The sequence below is a fragment of the Lonchura striata genome, chromosome 34 (genome assembly GCF_050655825.1).
Source record: "Lonchura striata isolate lonStrDom1 chromosome 34, ASM5065582v1, whole genome shotgun sequence".
In the NCBI taxonomy this organism is placed as follows: domain Eukaryota; kingdom Metazoa; phylum Chordata; class Aves; order Passeriformes; family Estrildidae; genus Lonchura; species Lonchura striata.
This window is the reverse complement of record NC_140736.1, coordinates 1,930,555-1,942,891: the sequence shown is the minus strand read 5'-3', so window position 1 is coordinate 1,942,891 and position 12,337 is coordinate 1,930,555.

Below are 12,337 nucleotides of genomic sequence, written 5' to 3'. Positions count from 1 at the left end.
CCAGAGGATGTTCCACGAGATTGACCCCAGAGCCTGACACGGGGACGGGGACCGGGGCTGTGGGGGTGGGACAGGGGGACAGGGACCCCCCGGCATTGTCCCTGTGTCCCCAGGGCCAGAGCCTGGGCCAGGGCTCCTTCGCCCTGTGACCAACGAGGGCTTGGGAGCACTGAAAAAATCCCCAGCAAAAACCAGATTTAATATTAAGTGACAGCAGCACAAAGTTCCTTGGCAAGAGTCACTCTGCTCCTGACAGGACACTTCAGGAACACCAAGGAAGCAAAGCAACAACAAAACCAAACCAAATCCAGGCAATCAAACCAGAAATGTACTGAGAACTGTCTCTGCATGTGTCTGTGTGTGACAAAAGGGCAGTGAAGGCAAGGATAAAAGGAATATGGCCTAAAAGCTTAACAGAGTTCAAACTTAGCAGGACTTAACTTACACCTTAACTTTAAATGATAGTTTCACAGTCACAATTTAGCAAAAGAGAAGAGCTTAACAGTATTTAACCTAACTTATAACCTACAACCTAGCAATCTAACAGAGGAATAACATTTAAAAATATTTAACTCAGCTTATAACTTATATAAAACATAACAACTTAGCAAAATAACAACTCTTAGAAGCATTTCACTTAACTTAGACCTCTTGACTTGACCTTACTTACGGGCCTGACTGGCTCAGCTATCCAAGGCACTCAGACCCCTCAGGGAGCAGCATTTCTGCCACATTTCCCCAGCACAGGCACTCCTGTGTGCACACAGACACAGAGAGTCAGTGCAAGGCACCTGTGTGAAATTCCCCTGAGGGCAGGGAAATGCTCCCTGAGGATGCTTTGGCATCTCCCCTGCAGGGAAGGGTTGAGCCTGGAGGAGTGGGGGGATCGGCCCAGGCTCCCTCGTTGTTGGGGATCCCCGAGTGCAGCAAACGGGAGAGTTCCCGGCTCGGAGAGGCCCCACTCAGAGGGAGTCGCTGGCCCAGGAGAGCTCCAAGGGCTCCTTTTGGAGCACTGTTTGTAGGGCCCCAAGAGAGGGGCTGCAGTCCCAGCCATGTTTCATCCTGGCCGCACTTGGCATCAGCAGCTTTCTTTGGCAGGGTGAGAACAGGGATGATGTGCCACCGAGGGAACACAAACAGTTCCCAGGGCTGCTCCTAAAGCAGCCAGGAGCGGGCTGGGCAGCAGCAGTGCCTGGAGCAGAGCGTGTTTGTGCTGAGCTCCAGAGGAGCTGAGCCCAGGGGCTGCTGGCCAAGGCTGAGGCCAGCGAGCATTTCTCATCTGGCAGGGCGGCCTGAGAAAGGGGAGGGGGGAATGCACCAGCACAGGAACCATGGAACCAAGGGATCATTGTGACACTGTGGGGCACCATGGAACCAAGGGACCATTGTGACACTGTGGGGCACCATGGAACCAGGGGACCACTGTGACACTGTGGGGCCTGTGAGACCAAGGGACCATTGTGACACTGTCGGGAACCATGGAACCAAGGGATCATTGTGACACTGTGGGGCACCATGGAACCAAGGGATCATTGTGACACTGTGGGGCACCATGGAACCAGGGGACCATTGTGACACTGTGGGGCACCATGGAACCAAGGGATCATTGTGACACTGTGGGGCACCATGGAACCAAGGGACCATCGTGACACTGTGGGACCTGTGAGACCAAGTGACCATTGTGACACTGTGGGGCACCATGGAACCAAGGGACCATTGTGACACTGTGGGGCTTCATGGAACTGAGGGGTCGTTGTGACATCGTGGAACCCCATTTAACCAAGGGTTCACTGTAACATTGCAGGGCTACATGGAACCACAGCTTCAGTATGACACTGAGAGTCCTCCCATCATCAGTGATCTGTTGTGACGTTGTGGAGCCAGAGGAGAGCATTGTGACACAGCAAATCCCCAGGGTCCAACGGTCCATTATGACACTACAGGGCTCACAGAACAGAGGAATAACCTGACATTGTGTGGCCTGGAGAGCCATGGAGACCACTGGGACACTGGAGGGGCTCATGGAATCATTGGGACCATTAGGACACTGCAGGGCCTTCTGGAACCTGGGGTCTATTGTGACTCTGCTGGACCCCATGGAATCATTCTTCCTTATAAGAAGAGAGAATTGCTGGACTGTTAGTTTAACCAGAGAAGTTAGAGAAGTAGCAATTACATCCTTCAATCCATTGCCGCTTTTAAAATTTCATGTATTGCATAAATCAAAATTAAAAACCACTTCTTTTTAGTCTTTTAATCTTAATATGAATATGTGAGTTATTTTGTGTCCTAGTGCAACAGTTTGACATCACAGGGGCTGTGTGACATCACAGAGAGCTGTGTGATATCACAGGGGATGTGTGAAATCACAGGTGCTGTGTGGCATCAGAGGGGCCGTGTGACATCACAGAAATGTCTGTGTGACATCACAGGGGCTGTGTGACATCACAAGGGCTGTGTGACATCACAGGAATCAGTGTGACATCACAGGGGCTGTGTGACATCACAAGGGCTGTGTGACTTCACAGAGATGTCCATGTGACATCACAAAATGCTGTGTGACATCATAGGGGCAATATGACATCACAGATATCTGTGTGACATCGCAGGAGGTTGTGTGACATCACAGAGCCTTCCAGGTGACATTACAGAGAGCTGTGTGACATCACAGGGTCAGTGTGACATCACTGAGATGTCTGAGTGACATCACAGAGAGCTGTGTATCATCACAGGGGTAATATGACATCACAGAGCTGTATGTGTGACATGACAAGAGGCTGTGTGATATCACAGGTGTTTGTGACATCACAGGAAGGCTGTGTAATATCACCCTGCTCTTTTATATGCTTTAAATTTATTTTAAAAGTTTTCTCCGCTTCCTAATGTTTACATTTTTCTTCTAGACTTCTCATGCACTGTTCATGTAAATAATAATTTTTGTACATTCTTCTTTATAGGAAGAGAGAATTGATGGACTGTTAGTTTCACCAGTGAAGTTAGAGAAGTAGCAATTACATCCTCTAAACCATTGCTGCTTTTAAAATTTTGATGTTGGGGAAGATGAATAAATATGATTGCCTGGCAAAAGATTTACAATAGTACAGCCAGGATGAAAATAATCCCCCCTACGGGTTGAACAATGCCCTTGCCTACAGATAGGTCCAAAAGTCAAATAGACTGTTCTATCTCACCCCCCAAAATGTATGGCTCATCCCACGCCTGTAAGCCTCCCCTGAAGCATCAGGTCTCTGTGACCCCATTGGCCTAAGTCTTGTTCCAGCCCACATTGAAGCCCCCTGATAAGGGGTCCCTGAGGAGCCAGACGCCCTCTTGGAATTTCCCATCTCTTGGAATTTCCCCTCTCTTGGGACTCCCCTTCTCTTGGAACTCCTCTTCTCTTGGAACTCCCTCCCTCTTGGAACTTCCACCCTCTCCTGGAGCATCCTCTTGTCTCTCTCTACCCCTTGTCTCTCCCCTCTCCCTCCCCCTCAGGCCCTGCCACTTGCTGCGTCTGGCAGCTCCATGCAGGACCTTTCACCATCCCTAATAAGCCTGATATTCTCAGAGCAGCCTTCAGAGATCTCTTGTCTCCGTCCATCCAAACCGTCCTGGAGCTCAGCGTCCCCGCACCTCTCTGCCACACAACCTGGCAGTCAGCCTGGGCCAGTTCCCCTCTGCCTGAGCGTGCCAGGCAGCAGACGGGGCTGGGTCAAGTCCCTCTCAGCTGTCCCTGTTTGTGTGCCAGAAGCCTCTCAGGGTGGGGTGGGGGCACAAACCCGGGCCCCTCAGAGGCTCACAGTGAGGCCCCACAGCCCCTCCTGCCCACAGCCAAATCTCTCCAGACTGCTCTGCCAGGACTGGCAGCCTTGGGTTCTTCCGCCACCATTTCATGGCTCTGTACCCTGCATTGCTCTACTTCAATTCTTTTGCCATTAGGTAAAACTGAACACACCACCAAGTTCCAAAACAGGGCAACAGAAACTGTCAGAAAACAGAGCACCTGTCCTCTCAGGAAATGCACAGAGAGGTGGAGTTATTCAGTTTTCTGAAGAACGGGCCCCAGGGAGACTTTCTTGCCGCTTTCCAAGACTTCAGAGTTGCTTTGAAGAAAGTGGGGGACACCGTTTTTAACAGGGCCAGTTACAATAGAATGTGGGAGAATAGTTTTAAACACAAAGGAGATCTAATCAGAGTAGGTCTAAGGAAGACCTTATTTAGTTGGAGCATGGTGCCACCCTGGCACAGGTTGTCTCAAGAGCTTGTAGGTGCCCCATCCCTGGAACCATTCCAGGTCAGTGGGACAGGGCTCTGAGCAACCTGATCTCTTTAAAGATGTCCCTGTTAATTGCAGGACACTTGTACCACAGGACTTTACAGAGCCCTGCCAGCCCAGCCCAGCCCGCACTCCTCAGCATTTTCATTTGAAGAGCACCAAGAGTGGAGGAGGTGAGGAGGAAGGAGGCTCATCTGATGCCTCAGACCTCAGTGGAGGAGGAGCCCATCCCTCGGACACTCTTTCACCTGTAGCCCCTTGGCATTTTACCTGCAGGAGCTCTTTGGCAGACCAGCGCCGCTCCTCGTCTCTCTGCAGGCAGCAGCTCAGGTAGTCACACAGCCAAGCCAAGAGGAGCTTGGGCTGCTGCAGCTGTGACGTCCCTGCTGTGGCTATCAGGAGTTTAGTCTGGAGAAAAAGGGAACACGAGGCTCCACCTGCTTCTTTCCCATCTGTAACTGCCCTCCCAGAGCCCATTGTTTAACCTCCATTCTGCAGTGGCCGTTTCTGCCCTGGCAGAGACCCAGGGATGACTTTACCAACAAAAAACCCAAACTCTGATGCAACCACAGCTTTGCCAACATCCTGCCAATTTTGCCTTGGCAGCCGATTTCATTGACTGACCTAGTTAGTGGGAGCTACATCAGCAAAAGCACATTTCCTTCTCTGAGGATTCACACCAGCTTGACAGCCTTTTTGGAAGGGGGACTTTGCTATACTAACTAATTCCAAGGATTAGTACATGAAAGGCATCTCTGCAGGGCTTGTTGATCCCTTAAGCACAGTTGCCATAGAACAAGACTCATCAAGTTTTTTGTCCTGTTCTTGAAAACAATGGTAATTGGAAGAAAAGAAAGGAAATCCATCAGTTAATTCCCAGGTAAAGAAACAAACAGTTACAATCTCATATTCAACACAGACACATTAAGTTGCATGCACAAATATATTGGGATGAAAATGCCTGTTTGGGCACAAAGGAGCCACCTGCAGCTCTGTCTCTCAGCAGTCTTAAAATTTCAGCTTCTCTTATGCAACAAAAGAAAAACTTTTCCTGCTCAGAAAAAGGAGAAATGCCACCCCTTTGGGCACCTTCTGCTCATTTGCCTACTCAAGTCAATGAGTGGTAGGCCCATCCCAGAAAATGCCAGGAAACAAACAGGAGGTTTTGGCAGGCTCTCCCCCTCACAAGGCTCCGGCTTGGTGACGTGGAGAACGTGGCTTGGGCTATGAGAGAAACACGGTCACTGAGTGTTTCAGCAACACTGCACAAGAAGCAGAAGAGACTCTGTGGCCTTGAAGCCTCATGCCCAGGTTTCAGGCATGTTTCCCAGTAGCAGAAACTGCAAAGGGGGTTAGGTTCCTCTCTAGAAACCACTGTTTTAGAAACTTTGCTGGGTTTGGGTTTCTTTCCTTCATTTCTGGAAGGATAACACCAGTTCTAAGATGCTTGTTTCCTGTTATTGGGGTCATCTACACAGACAAAAGAACTGGAACCGCTTATAACCCAAAGGAAAGTGTTGCCTGAGAATGGGGTTTGTTTGCATGTGGTGAGGCTTGAGTTCCACACTGATGCAGCCAAAACTGCAGCAGATGCTGATGTGTTGCAGGGACGTTTTTAGGTGGAAGTAGTTCCAGCAGATGGCAATGGGATCTTGTCCAATGTCACGCAGAACACGGGGCAGGTGAGAAAGAGAAGCGGGATCTGTATTTGCTCCTTACCATGGCAGGACTTTGGTTCCAGTAAGGAAATTTTTGTTCTACCATTTCAATTCCCACAATTCCAAAAGACCATATGTCCACTTTGGGGCCACATGGTTTACGCATCACCACTTCAGGCGCCATCCACCAAGGAGTCCCAGCTACCGAGGGCAGTCTCTTCTCCTCAGGGCCGAGCTCAACAGAGATGCCAAAATCAGCTGAGGGGAAAGCAAAATACTGGTTTTATTTTAATTCTGTGCAATTAGGAAATCGAGCAAAAGAATTCCCCAGTAGAACTTTGAGAACATGCTGCTGGAATGTCCTGGACAACTGTCCCTGCGCTGTTTCCTCAGGACTTTAGCCAAGGAAATATGCTATTGGCAACTTAAAAAATCCCCACATTTTTTACACTGCCTTCAGCAGTGGCTTTTGCTCTTTGGAAGCTTTAGACTTGTAACTCCCTCCCTCTGGAAGGGACACACACAGAGCAATGCCACTCGTGGCTGCTTGTTCCTTGTCATACGTCTGTGCACGTTGCAACCGTGTCATCAGCTCAGAGCGGGGGTCCCTGCACTGCCACCAGCACCATTTTTGGGGAGCTGGCAGTCACTCAAAGCAGCCCCTCACCCCACATCCCCACATCCCTGAACGCTGCACCTGACCAAGGATATACTGACCCCGCTTGACAGAGCCGTCGGTTCCAAAAAGGATGTTGCTGCTCTGCACATTTCGGTGGATCCCGTGGTTTGAGTGAAGAAAATCCAGTCCTTGCAGGCACTGAGATAGAAAACACAAACAGGAGAGCAAAAATTAGCGGTGTGATTTCATCGCACAAGAAAAGAAACAAAGAATCTAAAAGATGCTCTCTGCAGGGGAATGGCGAGCAATGGCAGAACGCAGGGCCATTGAGAGGAAGAGTTGCTGCTCCAACACTTGCAGAGCAGGACCTTTCTAAGGAAAGGCATGTCAGTTTTTGAAAGAGCAACAGCACCTGCTGCTGTTGTACACTGTCCCTGCAAAGCAGCCAGGATGACTGCTGCTGCTGCAGGGGATGTGCTCAGAAGCAAAGAGCATTTTGGCTGCACTGCTGTCCTTTTTAGCTGAGGACTGAGAGAAATGAGTCTCTCCTTTTTTCTTTGCTGTTCATTTTAAATCCTGCTACCAGCAGCTTTGCTTTTACAAACAAGGAATGAAGTGAAGAGAGGCAAAAGTTAAAGGAGGTGTCCTGGGTTGTAAGATAAGCTTGTATTCCATTTGCCATCTGTCGAAGGCGAACCGGTTGGACAGGTTTTTGTTATCTCTCTCAGAGACAATGGTTTGTCCTGTAGAGGCAATGGTTTGTTTATACACCATTGACTGATTTAATGAAGGGCTGAAAAAATGTAACACCGTGAGGGGTCCCACCCAGAGGGGGGGAAGCAGCTCTCTCTCTTCTTCGCGGGACTCCGAGAGAAGCAGCTCTCTCTCTCTCTGCGCGGGATTCCCGGGGAAAGCAGCTCTCTCTCGCGCTCTCTTCGGCGGCACTCGCAGCGAAGCAGCCGGCGCGCAGAGGCGACGGCAGCGGAGCTCAGAGGCAACCCCGGCGCAGAGGAAGACCGGCCCCCACTGCCACCAGATCTTCAGAGGAAAATTATACCCTTCTAAAGATCACCACTTCAGCTGCAACTCATCAACTATTGCAAGGGAAAGCAATTGTCCCAGCAAAACTGTACTGGCATTCCTCAGGTTCTAGACTTTTTCTTTCACTGGTTTTGTTTGTACCGATTGCATTTGCCTTTTTTTAAATTGTTGTCCAGTTTTCTCCTAGTAAAGAATTGTTACTCCCACTCCCATATCTTTGCCTGAGAGCCTTTTAATTTAAAGATCCTGGTAATTCAGGGGGAGGGGGGTTTGCCGTTCTCCATTGTACAGGAGGCTTTGCCCTCTTTCACAGACTCCTGTCTTGTCTAACCAAGACAGAATTTGGCGCATCAACGTGAGGCCCGAGGGCATTGAGAGGGAAAAAGGATTAACAGTTCTTAAGTAATTTGGTTTTTTGTTGTGTGTAAAAACATCTTCAGCATCACCATGTGGTCTAGTTTACCTTGGTTTGGGTGGCATGTGATCGTAGCTATACTTTTCCCATTTGCAGACCCTTATCTAAAAATGGGTCCTATAACTAAGGCTACGGTGTCTGTTATCAAGTTTGGCTTCTGGGTTAATTGGGTGAGGAATTCATGGATCTTTAATTTCCTCTGGAAGGCAGGTACATGGATTCATAGCTATCACACGTTAACTGTATGTTTTTGGGGTTACTTTAATAACGGTACCTACTGCGAGGAAATAGCACCTGGGCAAACTTTCTCTCAACCTTTTAACCATCTTTTTGGGTCTGCTCCACCAGTTCTCAAAGGGTTAAGATCCTTTATAAGTGCTAATGATACCATACAATGGGTGGTGTTGCTGATAGTCCTGTTATATTTAGCATTCAGAGATAAGGGAAGATTAACCTGGATAACTACCCTCACACCTACACCACAGACTCAAGATGCTGCTGCTCCAGAGCCTGATCCTGCCCCACAGCCCACCTCAGAAATGAACCGCCCAGATTGGGTGAGGGTTCTGGTTAAGGAGATACGAGAGATGCTGAAGGAGTGCATTTCCCCAGCTGGTGAGAAACCGGCCCTTTGCCTTGAGGAGGGACAGTCTAATAGTACAGCTGTGGAACCCACTAATGTTACAACTGTCCAGGTTCCAGCTGAACCACAAGGGCAGTCACGGTCAGCAGCAGTTGCCCCGGTAGAAACAAGGAAGTCTAAGGTGAAAGCAGAGCACCCTGCAGATAGGGACAGGAATGGAGGAACCTCACAACCCACAGGGGAGCCAGAGATCGCTATCATCACCGAGTCCCTGACGTACGAAAGTCTTCGCAATCTGCATAAAGACATTGTGCGACGAGGGCGTGAGGCTTATGCTACCTGGCTACTCCGGGTTTGGGATCTTATGGGTACAGGCGTGCAGCTGGACGGTGGTGAGGCAAGGAACTTGGGACCCTTGACCCAGGACTCGGGTATAAATCAGGTTTTTGTAAGGGAACCAGGGTCCCTTTCTCTCTGGGAGCGGCTCTTAATGAGTGTCAGGGAGAGGTTTATCCACAGAGAGAGAATGCAAGAGCACCACCATAGAATGCGCTGGAAGACCCTCGAGGAAGGGATCCAACAGCTGAGGGAAGTGGCAGTATTGGAGGTACTCTTTGGGAGGGATGGACGACACAATGATGACCCTGACAAGGTCAGGTGTACGGGACAAATGCTGTGGAGTCTGGCAAATCTTGGGCCATCTCAATACGCCACCTTCATTGCAACGATCAATGCTGACACCCACCGGGAGACAATAGGTTCTGTTGCCAACAAACTTAGGAATTATGAGAGTATGATTAATGGCCCAATGCAGGCTCATATCTCAGCTGTGATTAAGGAATTTAAAGAGGAGATGAGGGAGGAGATAAGGAAGGTTAATACAGCACCCGTGAGAGTCACAGGCCCCAGAATCAGCGCCCAACAATCCCCAGCTAGAGAGAGAGGGTACACCCCAAGGGCTAATCTGTGGTTCTTCCTGCGCGACCATGGGGAAGACATGGGGAGGTGGGATGGGAAACCCACTTCTGTCCTGGCAGCACGGGTCCGTCAACTCAAGGAGGGAAACTCTAACCGGGGGAGTTCCACCAAAGTGAAGGTAGCGTCAACCTCCCGTGACCAAGCTTGTGGGTACGATCTGTCAGACCCCCTTGAAGGGACCTCTAGTATGTATGCCCAGGGAAGGAATAATAACCAGTGTTAGAGGGGCCCTGTCTCTAGCCAGGGAGAGGCACGGGAAAACCGGATCTTCTGGACAGTGTGGATCCGATGGCCTGGCACATCAGAGCCACAAAAATATGATGCTTTAGTTGATACTGGTGCACAGTGTACTCTGATACCATCGGGACATGTGGGGGCAGAGCCTGTTTCCATTGCTGGTGTGACAGGGGGATCACAACAATTGACTCTGGTGGAAGCTGAGGTGAGCCTGACTGGGAAGGAGTGGAAGAAACACCCTATAGTGACTGGCCCAGATGCTCCGTGTATCCTAGGCATAGACTTCCTCCGGAACGGATATTACAAAGACCCAAAGGGACTCAGGTGGGCTTTTGGAATAGCCGCTGTAGAAGCAGAAGACATTAAGCAATTGAACACCTTGCCTGGACTGTCAGAAAACCCCTCTGCAGTAGGACTCCTAAGAGTGGAAGAACAACGCGTGCCAATTGCGACCTCGACAGTGCACCGCCGGCAGTATCGGACGGATCGAGATGCCGTGATCCCCATCCACAAAATGATTCGGGAGCTGGAGAGCCAAGGGGTGGTCAGCAAAACCCACTCACCCTTCAACAGCCCCATCTGGCCTGTGCGCAAATCTGACAAAGAATGGAGATTGACTGTGGACTATCGTGGCTTAAATGAAGTGACTCCACCGCTGAGCGCTGCTGTGCCGGACATGCTGGAACTCCAGTACGAGCTGGAGTCCAAGGCAGCAAAGTGGTATGCCACCATTGATATTGCTAATGCGTTTTTCTCCATTCCTCTGGCAGCAGAATGCAGGCCTCAGTTTGCTTTCACCTGGAGGGGCGTGCAGTACACCTGGAACCGACTGCCCCAGGGGTGGAAACACAGCCCCACCATCTGCCATGGACTGATCCAGGCTGCACTAGAAAAGGGTGAGGCTCCAGAACACCTGCAATACATTGATGACATCATTGTGTGGGGGAGCACAGCGGCAGAAGTGTTTGAGAAAGGTGAAAGGATCATCCAGATACTACTAGAAGCTGGCTTTGCCATCAAGAAGAGCAAAGTCAAGGGACCTGCCCGAGAGATCCAGTTCCTGGGAGTGAAATGGCAAGATGGACGGCGCCAGATTCCCACTGAGGTCATCAACAAGATCACAGCTATGTCCCCACCAACCAGCAAAAAGGAAACACAAGCTTTCCTGGGTGCCATAGGTTTCTGGAGAATGCACATTCCTGAGTATAGCCAGATTGTGAGCCCTCTTTATCTGGTTACCCGAAAGAAGAATGATTTCCACTGGGGCCCTGAGCAGCAACAAGCCTTCACCCAGATCAAGCAGGAGATCGCTCATGCTGTAGCCCTTGGCCCAGTCAGAACGGGACCAGAGGTCAAGAATGTGCTCTACTCTGCAGCCGGGAACCATGGGTTGTCTTGGAGCCTTTGGCAGAAAGTGCCTGGGGAGACTCGAGGCCGACCACTGGGATTCTGGAGCCGAAGTTACAGAGGGTCTGAAGCCAACTACACTCCCACAGAGAAGGAAATCTTGGCTGCCTTTGAAGGAGTTCAAGCCGCCTCGGAGGTAATTGGCACAGAAACACAACTCCTCCTGGCACCCCGACTACCGGTGCTGGGGTGGATGTTTAAAGGAAAGGTTCCTACTACCCACCATGCCACTGATGCCACATGGAGCAAATGGATTGCCCTCATCACTCAACGCGCCCGTATTGGAAACCTGAATCGCCCTGGGATTTTGGAGATAATTACGAACTGGCCAGAAGGTGAAAACTTTGGTCTCACTGATGATGAGGAGCAGGTACAAGTGGCAAGGGCTGAAGAAGCTCCACCATACAACCAACTACCAGCAGAGGAGACCTGCTACGCTCTTTTCACTGACGGTTCCTGTCGCATCATAGGGATGAACCGGAAGTGGAAAGCAGCCGTATGGAGCCCCACACGCCAAGTTGCACAAGCTACCGAAGGAGAAGGTGGATCGAGCCAACTCGCCGAACTCAAGGCCGTTCAGCTGGCTCTGGACATTGCTGAAAGGGAGAAGTGGCCAAAGCTCTACCTTTATACTGATTCATGGATGGTAGCCAATGCTCTGTGGGGCTGGCTGGGAAGGTGGAGGAAGGCCAACTGGCAACGTAGAGGAAAGCCAATCTGGGCTGCTGATATATGGAAAGACATTGCCTCTCGGGTGGAAAAGCTGACGGTGAAAGTCCGTCATGTAGATGCCCATGTCCCCAAAAGTCGGGCTAATGAGGAGCACCGAAACAACGAGCAGGTAGATCAGGCAGCAAAAATAGAGGTGTCAAAGATAGACCTCGATTGGCACCATAAGGGGGAGTTGTTCCTGGCTCGATGGGCTCATGATGCCTCAGGTCATCAGGGCAGAGATGCCACCTACAAGTGGGCACAAGACCAAGGGGTGGATCTATCCATGGACAGTGTTTCCCAGGTTATCCATGACTGTGAGACGTGTGCTGCCATCAAACAGGCCAAGAGAGTGAAGCCCCTATGGTATGGTGGGCGGTGGTCCAAGTACAAGTATGGGGAGGCCTGGCAGATT